Here is a 23915-nt window from a genome sequence, read left to right on the forward strand (position 1 = left end):
CGAAGGGTTCCAGCACCCCTGCGTGACCGGCTCAAGAATGAACTGGACAGAATGACCGCACTAGGAGTCATCAGGAAAGTCGAAGAGCCAACAGACTGGGTTAACTCCATGGTATGTGTAAAGAAAAAGAACAATGATCTAAGAATATGCACATGGATCCAAAGGACTTAAATGCAAACATAAAACGTGAACACTACCAGTTTCCCAAGCGAGAAGAAATCACCAGTGAAATGTCAGGTGCCAGATACTTTACAAAGCTCGATGCCTCACAAGGATTTTGGCAACTAAAACTGGATGAAGAGAGCACCAAATACTGTACCTTCAACACACCATTTGGCAGGTATTGTTTCCTCAGAATGTCTTTCGGGATAATATCTGCATCTGAAATCTTTCATAGAGCGATGGAACACATAATTGAAGGTCTGGAAGGAGTTCGGGTCTATGTTGATGACATCATCATCTGGGGCTCCACATTGAAAGAACACAATGAGAGCCTGACTAAAGTGCTACAGAGCACACGCCGGAATGGACTGAAGCTCAACAAAGCCAAGTGTCAGTTTGGCGTCCAGGAAGTCACTTTCCTAGGAGATAATCTATCTGGTAAAGGAATAGAGCCAGATATGGAAAAATAATAATAATAATAATAATAATCAACTTTATTGTCATTGTTAGTGCACAAGTGCAGTACAACGAAATGTAGGCTTGCGGCTCCCGAGAGTGTACATTTTGATTAAGACATTTAACATTCGACATTCATTTGGCTTGTAATACATAAACATAATAAAGTGCATTGGCAGATGTGCAGGCTTTAGAGTTTATTTGTGGAGTTCAGTAGGATGACAGCCCTGGGAAAGAAGCTGTTCCTAAATCTGGTTGTTTGGGTGCGAATGCATCTGTAGCGCCTCCCAGATGGCAGAGGGGTGAACAAACTGTGGCTGGGGTGGGTAGGGTCTTTGATGATGGTCAGTGACCTCCGTAAACAGCGTTTCTGGTAGATGTTCTCTATGGTCGGTAGCCGGGTGCCGGTAATGCGTTGGGCAGTTTTGACTACCCGCTGCAGGGCTTTCCGGTCATAGGAGCTACAGCTGCCATACCACACTGTGATACAGTTCGTCAGGATGCTCTCTATTGTGCAGCGGTAAAAGTTAGAGAGGATCAGGGGTGACAGGTTACATCCCTTCAGCCTCCTTAGGAAATATAGGTGCTGCTGGGCCTTCTTCACCAAAGAGGAGGTATTGAGGGACCAGGAGAGGTCTTCCGTGATGTGGACTCCGAGGAACTTAAAGCTGTCCACCCTTTCCACCACAGCCCCATGGATGTGGATGGGGGTGTGACTTCCGCCTTTAGACTTCCTGAAGTCCACAATGATTTCCTTGGTTTTCTTGATGTTAAGGGCCAGGTTGTTATCAGCGCACCACTTCACGAGATGCTGGACCTCCTCCCTGCAGGCTGACTCATCGTTGTTGGTGATCTGGCCTACCACCGTGGTATCATCCGCAAACTTGATGATGGTGTTGGAACCATGAACAGCCACACAGTCGTGGGTGAAGAGGGAGTAGAGGAGGGGGCTCAGCACACAACCTTGTGGGGCCCCTGTGTTCAGGGTCAGTGGGGGGGGGGGGGCGGAGGTGTGGTTACCTAATTTGACAGACTGGGGTCTGTTAGTTAGGAAGTCCAGGGTCCAGTTGCAAAGGGAAGTGTTCAGGCCAAGAGTGTGGAGTTTGGTGGCCAGCTTGTTGGGGACGATAGTATTGAATGCTGAGCTGTAGTCTATGAACAGCATTCTGATGTAGGTCTCTTTACCGTCTACGTGATTCAATGCAGAATGTAGAGCAGTTGTGATTGCATCCTCCGTTGATCTGTTTGCACGATAGGCAAACTGGTGTTGGTCAAGAGAGGCGGGAACACTGGCTTTGATGTGAGCCAGGACCAGTCTTTTGAAACACTTCATTATGATGGGTGTGAGTGCGACAGGTCGATAGTCGTTCAGACACGTCACAGCCGTTTGCTTTGGCACAGGAATAATGGTAGCGGTCTTGAAGCATGTAGGGACTACTGCCTGGGCCAATGACAGATTGAAGATGGCGGTGAAGACATCAGCCAGCTGATTAGCACATTCTTTGAGTACCCGTCCAGGGATGCTAACCAGGTCCAGCAGCCTTACGTGTGTTCACTCCGCGTAGAACACCCCTTACGTCGGAGGTCGACAGAGTGAGCACCTGGTCTTCCGGGGGTGGCAAGGCTTTGGGAAACGCCTTGCCACCCCCGTAAACGCCATACTCAAAATGCCCCGACCCACTGACAAAAAAGGAGTGCTACACATCATGGGGATGATAAACTTCATTGGAAAGTTCATTCCTAACTTGTCAGCCAAGACAGCCTGTCTGCGAGACCTGCTACGTAAAACAAATGAGTTCACATGGACAGAAAGACATGAACAAGAGTGAATAAACCTCAAAACAGTGCTGACAACCACACCTGTACTCACCTTCTTTGACCCAACAAAAAGAATCAAAGTTTCAACGGATGCATCAAAAGATGGCCTAGGTGCGGTCTTGCTACAAGCAGAGGGTGAAGATTGGAAGCCTGTTGCCTATGCCTCCAGGTCTATGACTGATACTGAGTGTCGATACGCCCAGGTTGAAAAGGAATGTCTAGGCTTGGTAGTTGGACTGGAAAAGTTTCATGGCTACATATATGGACTTCCCACCTTCACAGTTGAGACAGACCACAGCCCACTGGTTGCCATCATAAAAAAGAACCTGAATGAGATGTCTCCAAGGATTCAACGACTCATGAAGAAGCTGCAAAGATATGACTTTGAACTAACAACAGAAAATGCTGGAAAAACTCAGCAGGTCAGGCAACATCCGTGGAGAGAAATTTGAGTTGACGTTTCGGGTTGGACCCTTCTTCAAAACTGGAAAGAAAAGAAACTAGATCGGAGGCAGGGCTGCGATCGGACAAAAGAATAAAAGAAACAAAAGAAGTAAAAGAGATTAGAAGCTAGACGAGATGGTAATAGGCTGGGATCGGTGTAAAGTGTACTGGCAGGGCAAAAGATAGCTGCCAGGTGTGAGAGAGAAACAAAAGGAAAGGGGGGGGGAAAAAGGAGTGGAACAATTACAAGAGAAAATGAAATGGGGGCCGAGCTTATGATCTGAAATTGTTGAACTCGATATTGAGTCCGGAAGGCTGCAGACTGCCTAATCGGAAGATGAGGTGCTGTTCCTCGAGTTTACGTTGAGCTTCCGTGGAACAATACAAGAGGCCAAGGACGGTGAGGTCCGAGTGGGAATGGAGCGGTGAATTAAAATGACAGGCGACCGGAAGCTCGGGGTCACCCTTACGGACTGAACGGAGGTGTTCCGCAAAGCGGTCACCCAATCTGCGTTTGGTCTCCCCAATGTAGAGGAGACCGCATCGTGAGCAGCGAATACAGTATACTAGATTGCGAGAAGTACAAGTAAATCGCTGTTTCACCTGGAAGGGGTGTTTGGGGCCCTGGACAGTGGGAAGGGGGGAGGTATAGGGGCAGGTGTTACATCTCCTCCGCTTGCACGGGAAGGTGCCAGGCGAAGAGGAAGGGATGTTTGGGGTGATAGAGGAGTGGACTAGGGTGTCTCGGAGGGAGCGGTCCCTGCGGAATGCTGAAAGGGGAGGGGAGGGGAAGATACGTTTGGTGGTGGGATCACTTTGGAGGTAGCGGAAATGCCGGAGGATGATCCGTTGAATGTGGAGGCTGGTGGGGTGAAAGGCGAGGACAAGGGGAACCCTATCGTGGTTCCCGGAGGGAGGGGCAGGGGTGAGGGCAGAAGTGCGGGAGATAGAACTGACACGGTCGAGGGCAGTGTCAACCACAGTAGAGGGGAATCCTCGGTTGCGGAAAAAGGAAGACATGTCTGAAGCACTGGTGTGGAAGGTGGCGTCGTCGGAGCAGATACGGCGGAGGCGGAGAAACTGGGCGAATGGAATAGAGTCCTTACAGGAAGCGGGGTGGGAGGAAGTGTAGTCCAGGTAGCTGTGGGAGTCAGTGGGCTTGTAGTAAATATTGGTCGATAACCTATCCCCAGAGATGGAGACGGAGAAGTCGAGGAAGGGAAGGGAAGAGTCCGAGATGGACCATGTGAAGGTGAGGGAAGGGTGGAAATTGGAGGCAAAGTGAATGAAATTGTCAAGTTCGGGGCGAGAGCAGGAAACGGCACCGATACAGTCATCAATGTATCGGAAAAAGAGGTGAGGGAGGGGACCCGAGTAGGACTGGAACAAAGATTGTTCCACATAGCCTGACTTTGAACTGATCTACACACCAGGCAAATACATAGTGTTAGCAGATGCACTATCCCGAGCACCCACAATGAGTCATGTGAGCTCTACTGAAGAAGACGTGGATGTTCATGTGAGTATGGTCACTGCTGCACTGCCCGTGTCAGACACAAAATCAAAGCAAATAGCAGAAGAAACAGTAAAAGATACAGTATTACAAACAGTAATAGAGAACATTCATCATGGTTGGCCAAAAGGTTCCTGTCCAAAATATTTTCACATAAGGTCAGAATTGAGTGTCGCAAGTGGACTATTACTAAAACAGAACAGAATAGTCATTCCACAGGCTACGTCAAGACATGCTCAAAAGGATTCATGAGGGACACCTCGGAATTGAAAAATGCAAAAGGAGGGCAAGAGACACTGTTTATTGGCCTGGCATAAATAAGGACATTGAGAACATGATAGGCAAATGTGAGACATGTCAGAAACACCAAAACAAACAAGCAAAGGAACCAATGATAGTAGCTGACATACCAACAGCACCATGGCAAAAGGTTGGTATGGACCTTTTTCATTTAAATGGGAAAGACTATCTAATAGTGATTGACTACTATTCTAACTATCCTGAGATGGCACTGCTCTCCCAGCACCACAGCAAGCAGTGTCATAATGCATGTGAAATCCATCTTCGCCAGACATGGAATTCCCAGGATTGCCGTTAGCGACAATGGTCCGTGCTTCAACTGTAAGGAGTGGCAACAGTTTGCAGCACATTATGACTTTCAACACATCACATCCAGTCCTTTGTATGCTCAGTCGAATGATAAAGGCAGAGAAGGGTGTTCAAGTTCTCAAGCAGCTACTGAAGAAAGCGACAGAAAGCAAGTCTGATCCTTATCTCGCCCTGCTGAGCTACCGAGCCTCACCTTTAGACTCTGGTTCTTCACCTGCTGAACTCCTAATGGGTCGCAAGTTGCGCACCATGCTACCCTGCTGTGCAAAAGAAAAGCAGAGTAAGGAACTAAGACAGAGACTTCAACTGTTAAAGCTGAAACAGAAATCATACTATGACAAGTCATCCAAAACTCTGAAACCATTGACAAGGGATGATGTTGTCAGGATTGAGGATCCAGATGCATGGAACAGGAAAGCTACAGTTCTTGAGGAAGTAGGACCAAGGTCATACACTGTTAGAACTGAGGAAGGACAGATTCTCAGGAGGAACCGCCGTTCCCTCCTAAAAACACAAGAGACTATCGAAGAACAAATCGATGACAATGCCGCAACTGAATCTTGTCACTCACCACCAGAACAATCTATAACACAGATACACATACAGGCTCTCATGAAAACACATCAGACTTACCTGTGCTGAGAAGATCCACACGTGAAGTAAAAAAGCCTGATAGACATAATCTTTGAGTACAAAGAAAACTACATTGAAAATGTATTGACTGTTGAAGATGTTTATGTTGTTATTGATTGATATTGATTGATACTGATTTTGTTTAACCTCAAAGAAAGGGGGATGTAATGATCAGTAACCTGTCATTCTGGAATGGTACACCAGGTGGTGCTGTATGTATGTAAGAGTGGGCTACCCACAATGCACTAGGCTACCCACAAGGCAGCAGTCAAGATGGAGGCCTCTACAGATACTGTACCTAGTCCACATGTGCTCAATAAAGTGTCTAGCAAAAGCTAGCTGTTCTTAATAAAAACGACTAGTTATTAATGAACATAACAGACGAGAGAGAGAGAGAGAATCAGATCATAGACCAGAGAGAGAGAGAGAGAGAGAGAATCAGATCATAGACCAGAGTGAGAGAGAGAGAGAGAGAATCAGATCATAGACCAGAGAGAATCAGATCATAAACCAGAGTGAGAGAGAGAGAGAGAGAGAGAGAATCAGATCATAGACCAGAGAGAGAGAGAATCAGATCATAGACCAGAAAGAGAATCAGATCATAGACCAAAGAGAGAGAGAGAATCCAGATCATAGACCAGAGAGAGAATCAGATCATAGACCAGAGAGAGAGAGAGAATCAGATCATAGACCAGAGACAGAGAGAGAATCCAGATCATAGACCAGAGAGAGAATCAGATCATAGACCAGAGAGAGAGAGAATCCAGATCATAGACCAGAGAATCAGATCATAGACCAGAGAGAGAGAGAATCAGATCATAGACCAGAGTGAGAGAGAGAGAGAGAATCAGATCATAGACCAGAGAGAGAGAGAATCAGATCATAGACCAGAGAGAGAGAGAGAGAGAGAATCAGATCATAGACCAGAGAGAGAGAGAATCAGATCATAGACCAGAGAGAGAGAGAGAGAATCAGATCATAGACCAGAGAGAGAGAGAATCAGATCATAGACCAGAGAGAGAGAGAGAATCAGATCATAGACCAGAGAGAGAGAGAGAATCCAGATCATAGACCAGAGAGAGAATCAGATCATAGACCAGAGAGAGAGAGAGAATCAGATCATAGACCAGAGAGAGAGAGAGAATCAGATCATAGACTAGAGAGAGAGAATCAGATCATAGACCAGAGAGAGAGAGAGAGAATCAGATCATAGACCAGAGAGAGAGAGAAACATAGAAACATAGAAGATAGGAGCAGGAGTAGGCCATTCGGCCCCTCGAGCCTGCTCCACCATTCAACGAGATCATGGCTGATCATGCAATTTCAGTACCCTGTCCCTGCCTTCTCCCCATATCCCTTGATCCCTTTAGCCTTAAGAAATATATCCAACTCCTTCTTGAATATACTGTATTTAATGAATTGGCCTACACTGCCTTCTGTGGTAGAGAATTCCACAGGTTCACCACTCTCTGGGTGAAGAAATTCCTCCTCATCTCTGTCCTAAATGGCTTACTCCTTACCCTTAGACTGTGACCCCTGGCTCTGGACTCCCCCGCCATTGGGAACATCCTTCCTGCATCCAGTCTGTCCAGTCCTGTTAGAATTTTATAAGTTTCAATAAGATCCCCTCTCATTCTTCGAAACTCCAGCGACTATAAGCCTAATCGACCCAATCTCTCTTCATACGTCATTCCTGCCATCCCAGCTATCAGTCTGGTGAATCTTCGCTGCACTCCCTCCATGGCAACAACATCCTTCCTCAGATAAGGTGACCAAAACTGCACACAATACTCAAGGTGTGGTCTCACCAAGGCCCTGTACAACTGCAGCAAGACATCCTTGTCCTTGTACTCGAACCCTCTCGCTATGAAGGCCAACATACCATTTGCCTTCTTAACCGCCTGCTGCACCTGCATGCTTACCTTCAAAGACCAGAGAGAGAGAATCAGATCATAGACCAGAGAGAGAGAATCAATCATAGACGAGTGAGAGAGAGAATCAGATCATAGACCAGAGAGAGAGAGAATCAGATCATAGACCAGAGAGAGAGAGAATCAGATCATAGACCAGAGAGAGAGAATCAGATCATGGACCAGAGAGAGAGAGAGAGAATTAAATCATAGACCAGAGAGAGAGAATCAAATCATAAACCAGAGAGAGAGAGAGAGAATCAGATCATGGACCAGAGAGAGAGAGAATCAGATCATAGACCAGAGAGAGAGAGAGAGAGAGAGAATCTGATCCAACGGTTGGAGTCGGGAGCTGAGAGCAGTGAGCCGAGGCCCGGTGACTATAAAATCTCACTTTGGCGGGCTTTCCTTACAGTGGTTGGAGTCGGGAGCTGAGACCAATCTCAGACCGGCGGCAGCGGCATTCCAGAGCCACGTCACGATTCGGAACATGACGCGGGCAGGAGGGAGCAGCTGATTGGGTGAGTACGGCCAGGTTAGTTTGACAGGTAGGGTTCATAGTTTGTAAAGTTTAGAAGGTCTTAATTTTTTTTTGTGTGGTCATAGTTTCTAGTGCTAGTAACCAAGGGCCCTTGAGTATATCATTTAATTGGTGGTATTGAATTGATTTGATTTAATTTAGATTAATTAAAGGGTAAGTCATGACAGGACAGCTCAGCCCCATGGTATGCCCCTCATGCGCTATGTGGGAAATCAGGGACACTTCCTGTGTCCCTGACGACCATCTGTGCAGGAAGTGTATCCAGCTGCAGCTACTGGCAGACCGCATTGCGGCGCTGGAGCTGCGATTGGATACATACTGGACCATTTGCGATGCTGAGGACGTCGTGGATATCACGTTTGAGCAGTTGGTCACACCGCAGGCAAAGGTTGCACAGGCAGAAAGGGAATGGGTGACCAACAGGCAGAGTAGTAGGCGCAGGCAGGTAGTGCAGGAGTCCCCTGTGGACATCCCCCTCTCAAACAGATATACCACTTTGAATACGGTTGAGGGGGATGACTTATCAGGGGAAGGCAGCAGCAGCATCTTCCTGGCACCAGGGGTGGTTCTGCTGCACAGGACGGGAGGAAAAAGAGGGGTAGAGCTATAGTAATAGGGGATTCTATTGTAAGGGGAATAGATAGGCGTTTCTGCGGCCGCAAACGAGACCCCAGGATGGTGTGTTGCCTCCCTGGTGCAAGGGTCAAGGATGTCTCAGAGCGGCTGCAGAACATTTTGGAAGGGGAGGGTGAACAGCCAGTTGTCGTGGTGCATATAGGTACCAACGATATAGGTAAAAAACGGGATGAGGTCCTAAAAGCTGAATATAGGGAGTTAGGAGGTAAATTAAAAAATAGGACCTCAAAAGGTAGTAATCTCAGGATTGCTACCAGTGCCACATGCTAGTCAGAGTAGAAATAGAAGGATATTTCAGATGAATCCGTGGCTAGAGGAATGGTGCAAGGGGGAGGGATTCAAATTCCTGGGACATTGGAACCGGTTCTGGGGGAGGTGGGAACAGTACAAACCAGACGGTTTGCACCTGGGCAGGACTGGGACCGATGTCCTAGGGGGAGTGTTTGCTAGTGCTCTGGGGGAGGGTTTAAAATAAAATGGCAGGGGGTTGGGAACCTGAGCAGGGAGACAGAGGAAAGGGAAACAAGAATAGAAGCAAAAGACAGGAAGGAGAAAAACAAAGGTGGCAGTCAGAGAAATCAAGGATTTAAATCAAACATGGCCACAGTAAATAATAATTCTAAAAGGTCTAAGAGCGTTAAAAAAACAAGCCTGAAGGCTTTGTGTCTTAATGCGAGGAGCATTCGTAATAAGGTGGATGAATTAGCTGCGCAAATAGAGGTAAACGAATATGATATGATTCGGATTACGGAAACATGTCTCCAGGGTGACCAAGGCTGGGAACTCAACATCCAGGGGTATTCAATATTCAGGAAAGATAGGCAAAAAGGAAAAGAAGGTGGGGTAGCATTGCTGGTTAAAGAGGGGATTAACACAATTGTAAGGAAGGATATGAGCTCTGATGATGTGGAATCTGTATGGGTAGAACTGAGAAATACCAAGGGGCAGAAAATGTTAGTGGGAATGGTATATAGACCTCCAAACAGTAATGCGGAGGTTGGGGATGGCATTAAAAGGGAAATTAGTGAAGCGTGCAACAAGGGTACAGCAGTTATCATGGGTGACTTTAATCTACATATAGATTGGGCTAACCAAATTAGTAACAATACTGCGGAGGAGGAATTCCCGGAGTGTATACGGGATGGTTTCCTGGACCATTATGTCGAGGAACCAACTAGAGATCAGGCCATCTTAGACTGGGTTTTATGTAATGAGAAAGGATTAATTAGCAATCTTGTTGTGCGAGGCCCCTTGGGTCGGAGCGATCATAATATGATCGAATTCTTCATTAAGATGGAGAGTGAAGTAGTTGACTCAGAGACTAGGGTCCTGAATTTAAATAAAGGAAACTATGATGGTATGAGGCGCGAGTTGGGTAGGATTGATTGGGGAATGTCACTCAAAGGGTTGACGGTGAATAGGCAATGGCAAACATTCAAAGATCGCATGGATGAACTACAGAATTTGTTCATCCCAGTTTGGCATAAGAATAAAACAAAAAAGGTGACTCAACCGTGGCTAACAAGGGAAATTAGGGATAGCATAAGATCCAAGGAGAGGACATATAAATTGGCCAGAAAAAGCAGTAAACCTGAGGATTGGGAGCTGTTTAGGATTCAACAAAGGAGGACAAAGGGATTAATTAAGAAGGGGAAAAATAGAGTATGAGAGTAAGCTTGCTGGGAACATAAAAACTGACTGTAAAAGTTTTTATAGATACGTGAAGAGAAAAAGATTAGTGAAGTCAAGCATAGATCCCTTGCAGTCAGAATCAGGGGAATTTATAATGGGGAACAAAGAAATGGCAGACCAATTAAATACATACTTTGGATCTGTCTTCACAAAGGAGGACACAAATAACCTCCCAGAGATGTCAGGGAACATAGGGTCTAATGAGAGGGAGGAACTGAAAGAAATCAGTATTTGTAGGGAAATGGTGTTGGGGTAATTAACGGGATTGAAGGCAGATAAATCCCCAGGGCCTGATAATCTACATCCTAGGTTACTTAAGGAAGTGGCCCTAGAAATAGTAGATGCATTGCTGGTCATCTTCCAAAATTCGATAGACTCTGGAACAGTACCCATGGATTGGAGGGTAGCTAATGTTACCCCACTATTCAAAAAAGGTGGTAGAGAGAAAACAGGGAATTATAGACTGGTAAGCCTGACATCGGTCGTGGGGAAAATGCTAAAGTCCGTTATAAAAGATGTAATAGCAGAGCACTTGGAAAAAAGTGACAGGATCGGACAAAGTCAACATGAATTTACAAAAGGTAAATGATGCTTGACTAATCTACTGGAACTTTTTGAGGATGTAACTGGTAAAATAAATAAGGGAGAACCAGTGGATGTGGTGTATTTGGACTTTCAGAAGGCTTTCGATAAGGTCCCACATAAGAGATTAGCGTGTAAAGTTAAGGCACATGGGATTGGGGCAAGGTATTGACTTGGATAGAGAACTGGTTGGCAGACAGGAAGCAAAGAGTTGGAAAAACGGGTCTTTTTCCGAGTGGCAGGCAGTGACTAGTGGGGTACCGCAGGGATCGGTGCTAGGACCCAGCTATTCACAATATATATATATTAATGATCTAGACGAGGGAACTAGATATAATATCTCCAAGTTTGCAGTCAACACAAAGCTGGGTGTGCGTGTGTGCTGTGAGGAGGATGCCAAGAAACGCCAGTATGATTTGGAAAGGCTGGGTGATTGGGCAGAAGCATGGCAGTTGCAATATAACATGGATAAATGCGAGGTTATTCACTTTGGTGTCAAAAACAGGAAGGCAGATTATTATCTGAATGGCAATAGATTGGGAGAAGGGGAAGTGCAACGAGACCTGGGTGTCCTTGTGCACCAGTCGCTGAAGGTAAGCATGCAGGTGCAGCAGTTGGTTAAAAAGGCAAATGGTATGTTGGCCTTCATAGTGAGAGGATTCAAGTACAGGAGCAAGGATATCTTGCTGCAGTTGTACAGGGCCCTGGTGAGACCACACCTTGAGTATTGTGTGCAGTTTTGGTCGCCTTATCTGAGGAAGGATGTTCTTGCCATGGAGGGAGTGCAGCGAAGATTCACCAGGCTGATACCTGGGATGGCAGGAATGACGTATGAAGAGAGATTGAGTCGATTGGGCTTATACTCACTGGAGTTTAGAAGAATGAGAGGGGATCTCATTGAAACTTATAAAATTCTAACAGGACTAGACAGACTAGATGCAGGAAGGATGTTCCCGATGGTCGGGGAGTCCAGAACCAGGGGTCATAGTCTAAGGATAAGGGGTAAGCCATTTAGGACAGAGATGAGGAGGAATTTCTTCGCCCAGAGAGTGGTGAACATGTGGAATTCTCTACCACAGAAGGCAGTTGAGGCCAACTTATTAAATATATTCAAGGAGTTAGATATATTTCTTACAGCTAAAGGGATCAAGGGATATGGGGAGAAAGCAGGGACAGGGTACTGAATTTGGATGATCAGCCATGATCTCATTAAGTGGCGGAGCAGGCCTACTCCTGCTCCTATCTTCTATGTTTCTATGTTCTTAATCTATCCTACTTAGCATGGTGATAGTGCCACATGACATGATGAAATGTGTCCACAGTGTGACAGACACATGTACAGACGCATCTGCTACAGGTATATGACGTGAACGAGGTCATGTAGGATATTCCCTTACGTTGGTTCTCTCAGCACCTGCCGCAAGCCCAGTCTGGCAGCTATGTTCTTAAAGTCTCAGGCAGCTCAGTCAGTCGTGGTACTGTACTACCAAGCCACTCTTGGTGATGGATATAGAAGTCCACCCACCCAGAGTTCATTTTGTGCCCTTAGTCCTACCTCCAAGTGGTGTTCAACATGGAGGAGTACTGATTCAGCAGCTGAAAGAGATTGGTAGGTTCTAATAAACACAAAGTTTCCTAGCCCACGTTTGCCATGAAGCCATGAGACTTAATGCGGTCCAGAGTCAATAAAAAAGAAAGACTTGCATTTATATAGGACCTTTCATGACCACAGGACGTCTCAAAGCGTCTTACAGCCAATGAAGTACTTTTGGAGTCTCGTCACTGTTGTAATATGCCTTTGCTACCCTTAGTCCTACCTCCAAGTGGCGTTCAACATGGAAGAGTACTTCAATGATGAGGACTCCCCGACTGTATACCATTGTGCCCCAGCTGTGAGTGGGACAGGACATACCTAGGGATGGTGATGAAGGAGTCTGAGATGTTGGCTAATAAGTATAATTCTGTGAGACAGCTCTCCCAACTTTGGTACTGGCCCCCAGATGTTAATGAGGAGGACTTTGCAAGCATGACTGGGCTGGGTGTACCTTTGTCATGTCCTGATTTGAGACCTAGTTCGTAGCTGAGTGGTCCATCCGTTTTGATTTTTTTTTCTCCAGCAGTTGATATTTGCTAGGCCACTTCAGAGGGAGGTTAAGAATCAACAACGTTGGAGAGGGACTGGAGTCACAGATAGGCCAGATCAGCTAAGAATGGCATGTTTCCTTCCCTAAAGGACATTAGCGAACCAGTTAAGTTTTTATGACAATCATGATCTCTTTTACCGATACTAGCTTTTTATCTCCAGATGTTTTTAAAAACTGAATTCAAATTCTCAAACTGCTGTGGTAGGTATTTGAACTCATATTCTGCTCTAGATTATTAGCCCAGGGCTTTGGATTACTAGTCCAATAGCATAACCACTATGCTACCATAGCCCATGTGTGATTTATTCAAATAAATCGAATAGCTCTTCTGATTGGACCAATCAGGATGACCCCCCCCCCACACCCCATGTCATCAACCCAAATCAAAATAATTTAACAAAAGTGCCCCCTTTTTAAAGGGGCACAAATAATAAACACCCAAATCATAAATAAAATATAGGAAACTTAATAAGTTAAATCATAATATTGTTTCCTGTAATGACAATGCACTCCGGTCCCTCCGGTCGTGGAAGGCCTAATAGCTATCTCAATTTGTGTTTTGCCCAGTTGCTGCTAGTCAATTAGAGTTCAGAGTGTGAAACAGAAATACTAGAATCAGTTGATTGTGAAAGTGAAAGAATAAAACAGAAGTAGAGTGACTGAACATAGTGGCCCTGAATTTCCGATCGGAGGCTTCCTGCGTGCGGATGCCTCCGATCGGAAAAAATCTACGCACTTACCTGTTGGCTCCGTAGGTCCCGAGACTTCCGATCCTGGGCCTCTGCTCTACGAAATGCGCAGAGACCCAGGTATCCCAGGGGCGCATGCGGTTCGCAAGCGCCCCTGGGGTACCTGAGCACTGGAGAACCAATCAAAGAAGGGAATCCCCCTTTACACTTTTGACAGGTCTCTTCACACGGATCTGTCAAAAGTATGAATGGGGATCACTTAAAAAAGTTAAACATTAAATACATTTTTTAAAATCACATATTTAAAATTAGTTAAAATTACATTATATTAAACATTTTAAACAAAAATTTAATTTTTTGAAAAAAATAATTAAAGTTTTTTACGTGGCTAAAAATAAACTTACCTTTTTTAAAAGTATTTTAAAATTATAAATGAGTGAAAAATGTAATTTAAAAAATTCTTATGCTGATAAAAGCAGGCCTTACGCCTGCTTTTACCAGGTGTAAGATTTTTAAAGGTTTTCAGCGGGCAGAAGTTTTGCAGAAAGCGCAACTCCCTGCCCGTGGAGGCCTATCTCCCGGGCAGGCAGATGATCTGTCAAGAAGATTCTTAACAGATCGCAAGTACCAGGTTTTAGCTTCGCATGCCTGAAACCGGCACTTGCGAGGCCCCTACGGGTGTGTACACACCTCGTATGCACCCGTGGGAGTCAGAAAATCCGGCCCATTGTGTGTGCAAGGAATGCTCAGGGATTGAATGAAACCTAAAAGAGAAATACTTCTGACTGAAAGCCGAGCATGAGATACATCCCCCAGCAATTATCAAATTGGTGTTTAAGTCAACAATCACTGTCCAATTAAACATTATTATTAAGTGGATGTTACAGGGTGTTCTTAATGACTTACAATTTGGATTTCTGCCAAAAGTAATGTTCCACACTCAAAGATGTATAGAAGAGAGACAATGAAGCTAAAATCACGGTGTGTGAGAAAGAGGATTGAAGGAAGGCATAGCTTTTCCAGAGTGACTGAAACTGAAGGAAGGCATTTTGTGTGTACTCTTTTTGGTGCACACAAAAAACAAATAAACTGTAACTTAACAAAAAAAAAATTAAAAGAAACTTAACAACTTAAATTAAAATGTTATTCCCAGTGGTGATGATGCACTCCAGTCCCTGCGGTGCCCACCGGTCTCGGAAGGTCTCAAGCGTGCCGGCGGACACCGCGTGCTCCATCTCCAGGGCCACCCAGGCGCGAACATGGCTGCGGAAGAGAGGCAGGCAGTCGGGCCGAACGACCCCCTTGACCACCCACTGCCTGGACCAGTTGATGGCCACTTTGGCCAGGTCCAGGAGCAGTCCTACAAGGAGTTCCCCCGACCTTCCCACTCCCCTCCGCACCAGAACTGAAGTGCAGCCAAAAATCGAGGAGCAGCCCCTTCAAATAGTGAAAGAGGGGCTGCAACCTCTCACATTTGATATATACGTGGAACACGGACTCCTCCAAGCCGCAGAAAAGGTAGGCAGCCTGGGAGTCCATGAACCTACTTAAAACCTTATTGCACGGGACTGCTCCATGCAACATCCTCCAGGCCAAGTCCCAATTGATAAAGGGAGGACTCCCGCATGCAGAGCCCTCCATCGGGGACCCCCGCCTCCGAGACAGCAAGATGGTGCGCCAAGGCGTGTCCGGATGGCAGACGAGGATGGCAAAATGGTGGGTGTGCAGGAGCAGCCCTTACAGGAAACCCCTCTGTGCAGAATGAAAAGGCACGGACAGGATTTCCTGGAGACGGCTCAAGTTGTGAGGCGCAGGCTCCCGAGAAGGGTTTCGGGGCTGGGCGCCAATGCGGAATTCCGTCCGAACGGATGTCAGTTCGGACAGGATCGCCCCATGTGCTTGAGCCTCCTCGATACACCTAGTGGAGTCAGGGCATTTTGTGTGTAAAGGGAGACTCAGATTGAAGAATAATACAGAGTTTTTATGAGTTTGAAGGAAGGCATTTAGTTTGTGTGAGCAACATGGGAGATTACATCGAATTTCCAGCACAGAAATAGGCCATTCAGCCCAATAGGTCTATACGGGTGTTTATGCTCCACACGAGCCTCCTCCCACCCTACTTCATCTAACCCTATCAACATATTCTTCTGATCATTTCTCCCTTGTGTACTTATCTAGCTTCTCATTGAATGCATCTATGCTATTCGGCTCAATTACTCCATGTGGTAGCGTGTTCCACATTCTAACCACTCTCTGGGTAATGAAATTTCTCCTGAATTCCTTATTGGGTTTGTTAGTGACTCTTTTATATTTATGACCCCTAGTTTTGGACTCCTCCCACAAGTGGAAACATCTTCTTTGTGTCTACCCTATCAAAACCCTTCATAATTTTAAAGACCTCTATTAGGTCACCCTTCAGCCTTCTCTTTTCTAGAGAAGAAAGCCCCAGCCAGTTCAAAAATAATGCTCCCCCATCACAAAGCAAGATTTATAAACATAATAATCCCCAACCCTTTACGGAGCAAGATTTTGGCTCCCAACTTCCGTATCCTCATGGAGCAAAATTTTGAAGCTGAATACACCCACACTGAGCAAGATTTCCTTCCTCAACCCAGCCTCACCCAGTGAGTAAAAGTTCGACCCTTCGCTCTCGCCCCACTGGTTGAATTTCCCATTCCAAAAGTTGTACAAGAGAAAAAAAATGGGAAATGCTGGAAATCTGAAATTAGGACAGAACATGCTGGAGATGCACAGAAAATCTGTCAGCATCCGAAAGAAAAATACAGGTTGATTTTGGAATTTTCCTAATGCTGCATGTTACACTGTTTCTCCACAGCATTCAACACAGAGCCGTCAATGTCGGAAAGTGTTAACAGTGATATTTATGATCAGCGCTCTACTCGGAGCTCTGGTACAGCAAGAGAGCCCCAGGTGGGCAGAGAAAACGCTTCAAGGACACCCTCAAAGCCTCCTTGAAAAAGTGCAACATCCCCACTGACACCTGGGAATCCCTGGCCCAAGACCGCACAAAGTGGAGGAGAAGCATCCTGGAAGGTGCCGAACACCTCGAGTCTCTTCCCCGGGAGCAAGCGGAAGCCAAGCGCAAGCAGCGCACATCAACCCAAACACACCACCCACCCACCATCTGCCCCACCTGTGGCAGAGACTGTAGGTCCTACATTGGACTCATCAGTCACCTGAGAACTCATTTTTAGTGTGGAAGCAAGTTGTTAGATCCGTGTGTTAATGGAGACACGGAATGCAGGAGTTGATTTAACAAGTGTTTACTGAACAAAGTCTGGAGGTGAACTAACTACACAAGACGCTACACAGGCTTATATACCCGAGTGGTCACTACTGGTACTACAGTATACAGGGGCTTCAAAAACATAGTTCCTCTTAAAGGTACATACACTACAATTCCTCCCCTTTTAGATAAATAGTACATAACATTTTAAGTAATCATTAAATAACATTTTTACAAGAACAATAATCTACACTTTTGCTGAAGTTAATCAATTACAAATTCAGTCTCTCTGGAGGCTTCCTGACTCGGTCCGGATAACGCCTCGGTGGTGTAGTAGGTTTCGGTGGTGTAGTAGGTTCTTTTGGCAAGGTCGATTCGGCTTCAATGCCAGTGTCGGGTTCATCTGGTTCCAGTATCACCGGATCGGAGGTAGATACTATGGGTATCTCTGCTTCATCACTAGGCATATAGAGTTGTGGTGTAGGTTGTCCTTTTTCGGATGACTCTATGATCTGGTCAGCATGGCACCTTATTATGCTTTCTCCAATGTCCACGGTATACATCAGCAGTCCTAGTCGTGTGCAAATAGTTCCAGGCTGCCATTTCTCGGTACGGTAGTCCCGGGCCAAAACTGGTTGACCTATCTGGAAGGTTCTAGTTGGCCTTTCATTCATGCTTTGAAATTGCCGGTTCTCTACGTCCCTTCTGATGTTTGGCTTGACCAAATCCAGCCGGCATCTTAGTCTTCTATTGAAAAACATCATGGCGGGGGTTTGGTTTGTAACCACGTGTTGCATTCCTGTACGCAAACAAGAAGTTATCTACCTTATGTTGTAGATTTATGTCTTCAATACCCATGGCCTTTATGGCCTTCTTGAAGGTCTGGACAAACCTTTCAGCTAATCCATTGGTGGCGGGATGGTATGGGGCGGACGTGTAGTGCTTAACCCCATTGTTTTTTTAAGAACTTCCTGAATTCTTCGGATACAAATTGCGGTCCATTATCAGAACAGATCTGTTCAGGCAGCCCATTCCTGGTGAATATGGTCCTTAATAGTGTGATGGTTTTTTCCGTGGTGGTGGAGGACATCTTTATTACCTCCGGCCACTTGGAGTGTGCATCAACCGCGATTAAGAACATCGAATCCATAAATGGACCAGCAAAGTCGATATGTACCCTTTGCCATGGAGATGAGGGCCACTCCCATGGATGTAGAGTGGCTTGTGGTGGGGCGTTTTGGACCTTCTGGCATCCTAGACAGCTCTTGGTCATTTCTTCGATGTCTCCATCGATACCTGGCCACCACACAAACGCTCTGGCTAAGTTCTTCATTTTCACTCCACCCAGATGCCTCTCGTGAAGCTCCTTTAGCACTTTATCCTGGAGTTTGGGTGGAATCACCACTCTGGATCCACACATCAAGGTTCCTCGGCACACTGACAGCTGTTCTCTTCTTTGCGAGAATGCTGGCAACAGTGGTTCGCCATGTGCTGGCCATCCCTTCACCGTTAAATCGTAGACTCGTGAGAGAGTCGGGTCATTTCTCGTTTCCTTTTCAATGGTAGAATTTGTCACCGGTAGACATTCCACTATGGTCGAGTGGAACATTTCCACTGGGTCCACTGTAGGCGCCTCTTCTACCGTTGACAACGGTAGGCGCGATAACCCGTCAGCATTCCCATGCTGTTTTGTTCCTTTGTATTCTATGTCATATTGGTGTGCCCCTAGGAAAAGGGACCACCTCTGTAGCCTTTGCGCTGTCACAATGGGAACGCCCTTTTTAGGGTTGAATATGGAGACGAGGGGTTGATGGTCAGTCAACAAGGTAAATTTTTGTCCGTGTAGGTAATGGTTGAATTTCTTCACCCCACACACCAGGCTGAGTGCCTCCCTGTCGATCTGGGCATAGTTACGCTCAGCTGAGTTCAATGAGCGTGACACAAAAGTTATCGGCCGCTCCAAGCCATCAGGGAATCTATGTGATAATACCGCTCCCACGCCGTAAGGGGATGCATCGCACGCCAGTCTGATTGGCAGTGATGGGTTGTAATGAGCCAACACTTCCCTGGACGTGATCAAGCCTTTGCATTTATGGAAGGCACGTTTACAGTCTTCGCTCCATTTCCAAACTACTCCCGTTTGTAGCAGTGCGTTAAGAGGGTGCAGAACCGTCGACAAGTTCGGTAAAAATTTATGATAGTAATTTACTAATCCCAGGATTTACCTTAATTGTGAGACATTTTCAGGCGCTGGGGCCTTTACGACCGCTTCAATTTTTTCAGGTGGCTTATGCAACCCTTCTTCTTTAATGACATGGCCACAATATGATATTTGTTTCTGGAAAAATTCGCACTTGGGGCGATTTGCTCGTAGGCCCCGTTCTCTCAGCCTCGTGAGCACCTGCTCCAAGTTGGCAAGGTGCTCGTTGTCGTTTTCTCCTGTTACAAGGATGTCGTCTAGGTAGTATTGAGTCCCCGGAATCCCTTGCAGGACTTGCTCCATAGCTCTTTGCCAGATAGCCGGAGCTGATGCCACTCCGAAAACCAGTCGATTGTACTGGTACAGGCCTTTGTGTGTGTTTATTGTGAGATACTTTTTAGAGGCCTCCTCAACCTCCATCTGTAGATATGGCTGTGCTAAGTCAATTTTGGTGAAACGTTTCCCTCCGGATAGTGAGGCGAAAATATCTTCTATCCTCGGAAGAGGATACTGTACCGTGTGAAGAACCGGGTTTACAGTCACCTTGAAGTCCCCACAGATGCGAACTTTTCTCTGTTCTTCAGATTTATCATTATTCAACGTTTTCTTCATGACCGGGACGATGGGTGTTGCCCACTCGCTCCAATCTACCTTGGATAACACGCCTGCTTTTTCCAAATTCTCCAGCTCTGCCTCGACGGCTGGACGAATTGCGTATGGCACCGGCCTTGCCTTAAAAAACTTGGGAATTGCCACATCTTCCACTTTTATTGAGGCGGTGGCGCCTTTCAGGGTTCCTAGTTCCTGTTGAAACACTTCTTTGGCGTTAGCCAAGATTTCTTTTAATCATCCAGGTATGACGTCATCATCATTTTTTTCTTACTGGTCACCGTCAGTGCCTGAATGGAGTGCCAGTCTAAACGTATCTTTCTGATCCATTCACATCCCAACAACGGTGGACCACCATCTTGCAGAACGTATAAATACAACTTCTGTATTTCCTTGCCGTTGTATACAACAGGCACCCTTATTTTCCCTCTGGGGTATACTTTCTGCCCCGTATATGTCTTCAAGATAATGGATGTCTTTTTCAAAGGTATATGCGGAAATAGCCACTCGTAATCCCGTCGACTCATGACGGTCAGAGCTGATCCTGTATCTAGCTCCATTTTGACTGGGGACCCCGCTATCGTGAGGGTAACCCAAATGGTCTGGTAATCTTCTTTGGCAATTACATTATGTAATTTGAGACAGCTTAGTCTCTTGTTTCCGGAGTCGCTATCGCTCTTCTGGTCTTCGGAGCTACTGTCCGTCATCATTTGTACCTTTCTGTACTTTTCCTTATTGACCTTTTTACTGTTAGCGGATTTTTTTCCAGATCTGCATACACGTGCAATGTGTCCCATCTTTCCGCATTGCCTGAATGCTTTGTCCTTGAACCAGCAGTCCTTCTGGTCATGGGTGGATCTGCCGCAGCGATAACATCTCTCGAAACCCCGTGTCATTTCATGGGTGCCGAAGTCCTGTGGCTTTTGCTGTATCTCTGCAGCTCCTCTTGCTGCTGCTTTGTATGATACAGCCACACTGAAAGCCTTGTCCAGTGTCAAATCTTTCTCAGAAAGTAGTCTTTTCTGTGTTCCTTCGCTTAGGAGACCGCAGACAAATTTGTCTCGTAGAGAATCTGCCAGTCCTGCCCCGAATTGGCAGTGCTTTGACAGCTTTCGTAATTCGGTGAGGTAATCAGCGTTACTTTCATTCTTGTGCCGATTCCTCTTGAAGAATTTGAATTGTTCCGCTATCAGCAGCAGTGTTGGGTTTAAGTGCTCCTGTAAGGTATCAACAATCTCCTTAAAATTCTTGTCCATCGGTTTGGCTGGAGTGATCAAGTTTCGTAACAGCCTGTATGTCCTTGCGCCCATCAGATTTAGAAGTACCAATGCCTTTTTATCATCCGCTACTTCATTCGCCTTGCAATATACCTCCACTCTTTCCACATATGTGGTCCAATCTTCTATATCACTATCGAAAGCAGTAATATTGCCAGTCTTCGGCATCTTGAAAATCTAAAATGGCGCTTCCCGCGCTTTTCCTCCGTCCCCGATGGATCAAAATGGTGCCTCCCGCGCTTTCCCGCCGCTGCTGCCAACGCTGTTCTCCGCGGTTCCTGTTGCGACCTGCAGCTTTTCGTGGTATTTCTATTTTTTTTTATATATATATCTCTTCAATAGTTTCTCCATTACTTGGAGAACCGTCCCCGTCGTGGAGCGGACCCTCTGGGACTTTCCCCTCCCTCTGCTCGGTCCGAACGCCGACCTGCTTTGCAGCACCGGCCGCGCCCTGAGTGCTCCACCCTCTCTCTCCCTTTGCTTCTGCTTCCCGACTCGCTGGCCGGCCCCGTTGCAGAGCCACCCGATCGAGCTCTAGCCCGCCGCAGCCCAGGAAGGATCAGTGCACTACCTGCCACCAGCCCGTTTAGCTGGTGAAACCACAGTTTTTTTTTCTTGCTTCTGGCTTCGACCTTCGTCTGAGGAATCGATCCCCTTGAGGTGCTGCCGAATTGCAGGTAAGTTCGTTGCTAACTCGTCACCACTGTTAGATCCATGTGTTAATGGAGACACGAAATGCAGGAGTTGATTTAACAAGTGTTTACTGAACAAAGTCTGGAGGTGAACTAACTACACAAGACGCTACACAGGCTTATATACCCGAGTGGTCACTACTGGTACTACAGTATACAGGGGCTTCAAAAACATAGTTCCTCTTAAAGGTACATACACTACACAAGTCATCCTCGGTTCCAAGGGACTGCCTAAGAAGAATTATGGTCAGCAAAGTGACACCAGTTGCAGAAACATTTAGCTATGCAGAGCTGCTTTTATTTTGCACAGCGATATACGTCAACATATGTTAGATTTCCAAACTAAGTCTCACTTGTAGTGGTTGAGTCTTTGCTGGTTCTGTGCTTTCTGTATTAGTGTTTGTGTCTGAATGAATTAGCGTGCCTGAAATTCTCAATGCGCACAATTGTGTCTGGAGTTTCTGTGCCTGTATCTGTGTGAAGTGCTCAGTCTTCCCGGTGTGAGGGCAGGCCGAGTGAGTGCGGGCTATCCGGATCCTCCGGCGGACAGAGGGCGCTGCAGGGGCTGGAAGGCGGCGGCCGCTGCTGGGGAACGGGTTGGTTCCGGTCCCGCAGTCCCTGTTGCTCGGACTGAGAGCCTGGTGCCACGTAATCAGGGTGATAGGCTGGGCCGGAGGAGGAGGCGGTGGCCAGGCGGCTTCTGCACCCGCCCAGCAGAATCCAGCTCACGGAGAGGAAGGCAGAGGGAGACCGGGTCCCGCTGCAGGTCCAGGCGGAGGCTGCGCCGCTCGGAAGGCGATTGAGCCTCAGCCCGCGCCCGGTAAGTTTTCTGTGGGAGGGAGACTGAAAAGTTGGGAGAAACCGGGATTAGAGTTCATCGGAATAGCGGGGGGAAAGCGAGCCCGAGCGGGAATAGAGAGAGGGGGTGGGGGGAGAGGAGACAGTTTGGAGGGTAATAGAGTGATACTGGGGGTAAGAGAGCGAGTGTCTGGGGGTAATAGCGAGCGAGCGAGTCTGGGGGCAAGAGCGAGCGAGCGAGTCTGGGGGTAATGGGGGAGCGAGTCGGGGTAAGAGAGAGAGAGAGTGGTGGTAATAGAGAGAGTGAGTCTGGGGGTGTTATATAAGAGAGTCTGGGGGTGAGAGTCTGGGGGGTAATGGGAGAGAGACTGGGGTAATTAGGAGGGAGTCTGGAGGGTGTAATTGAGTGGGTTAATAGGACAGAGTCTAGGGGGAATGGGAGAATGGGTGTGGAGGGAGAGGGGAAGGGGTGGAGTTGGAGGGGATAAGTGGATATGCTTATTGGGAAAGGAGAGCAGAGTTTCTTGGTGGGATCACTGACAGTGAAACAGTGTCGATCAGAGTTTGACATTTATCTTTAATTTTAAAAGTTGCCGCAGGGAGCAGGTGGATGGTTTGGCCAGGGAAAAAACTGTAACTTCAAGGCATTTAAATCCCTGTCCACAATAAGGACAGGAGTTAGAGGGGGAGTGGGAGGGTGGTGTCCATGGGTGCTAGGAGGGTGGGGGTGGGGAGTGTTGCTGAAATACAGTGGGTCTGGGAGACTTTTGGGGGGGGGGGAGCGCAGAGATGAGGGGAATGAATGCGAGACTGGTGAGTGAGCTGTGGGGAGAGTATCTCATCTTGTACAGTTATGTGCAAATTATTTGGTTCTTATATTATGCACCGATCTGATTTTAAAAAGAAACGTGAATTGTTTGCCTCCTTGTGTAAGATGTTTCAGTTTCTTTGAGCAAAGCTAGTAGTAGAATTCTTAACTGGTAACGTTGTTGCAGTTTTTTTTTACTTTAATGAGACCCAGCACACGTGAGTTATGATAAGTGAAAGAATGCCTGCCTGTGATGGGGTGTAAAGCTGGAGTGGAACCTTCGACTCCACTTTAAATGAATTCTCAAACACTGCATGCTGCTGTTGGCTGTTAAGTGTCATTTCAATTGTTTTGTGAAATATTGATCTCATTGGCAGGGAATTGCTTCCAGGTCTTGGCTTCTGCACTTTTGAGTTGGTTGCTGGAAGGTGGACTTGCTCGACTAATGGTTTTAC

At 46.6% G+C, this 23915-nt stretch overlaps 1 long non-coding RNA gene across 1 annotated transcript in view; it reads left to right on the forward strand.

Moving 5' to 3' along the window:
• The first annotated feature begins 22066 nt into the window (after positions 1–22066).
• LOC147111680 (uncharacterized) overlaps positions 22067–23915 on the forward strand; it is a 33118-nt gene continuing 31269 nt past the window's right edge. The window contains exon 1 of the long non-coding RNA XR_015079725.1: positions 22067–22674. This is a non-coding gene — a long non-coding RNA (uncharacterized LOC147111680). The remainder of the gene's footprint in view (positions 22675–23915) is intronic.

This window comes from Somniosus microcephalus, chromosome 10 (genome assembly GCF_052327205.1).
Source record: "Somniosus microcephalus isolate GS21.2 chromosome 10, FLI_Smic_1.0, whole genome shotgun sequence".
NCBI lineage: Eukaryota > Metazoa > Chordata > Chondrichthyes > Squaliformes > Somniosidae > Somniosus > Somniosus microcephalus.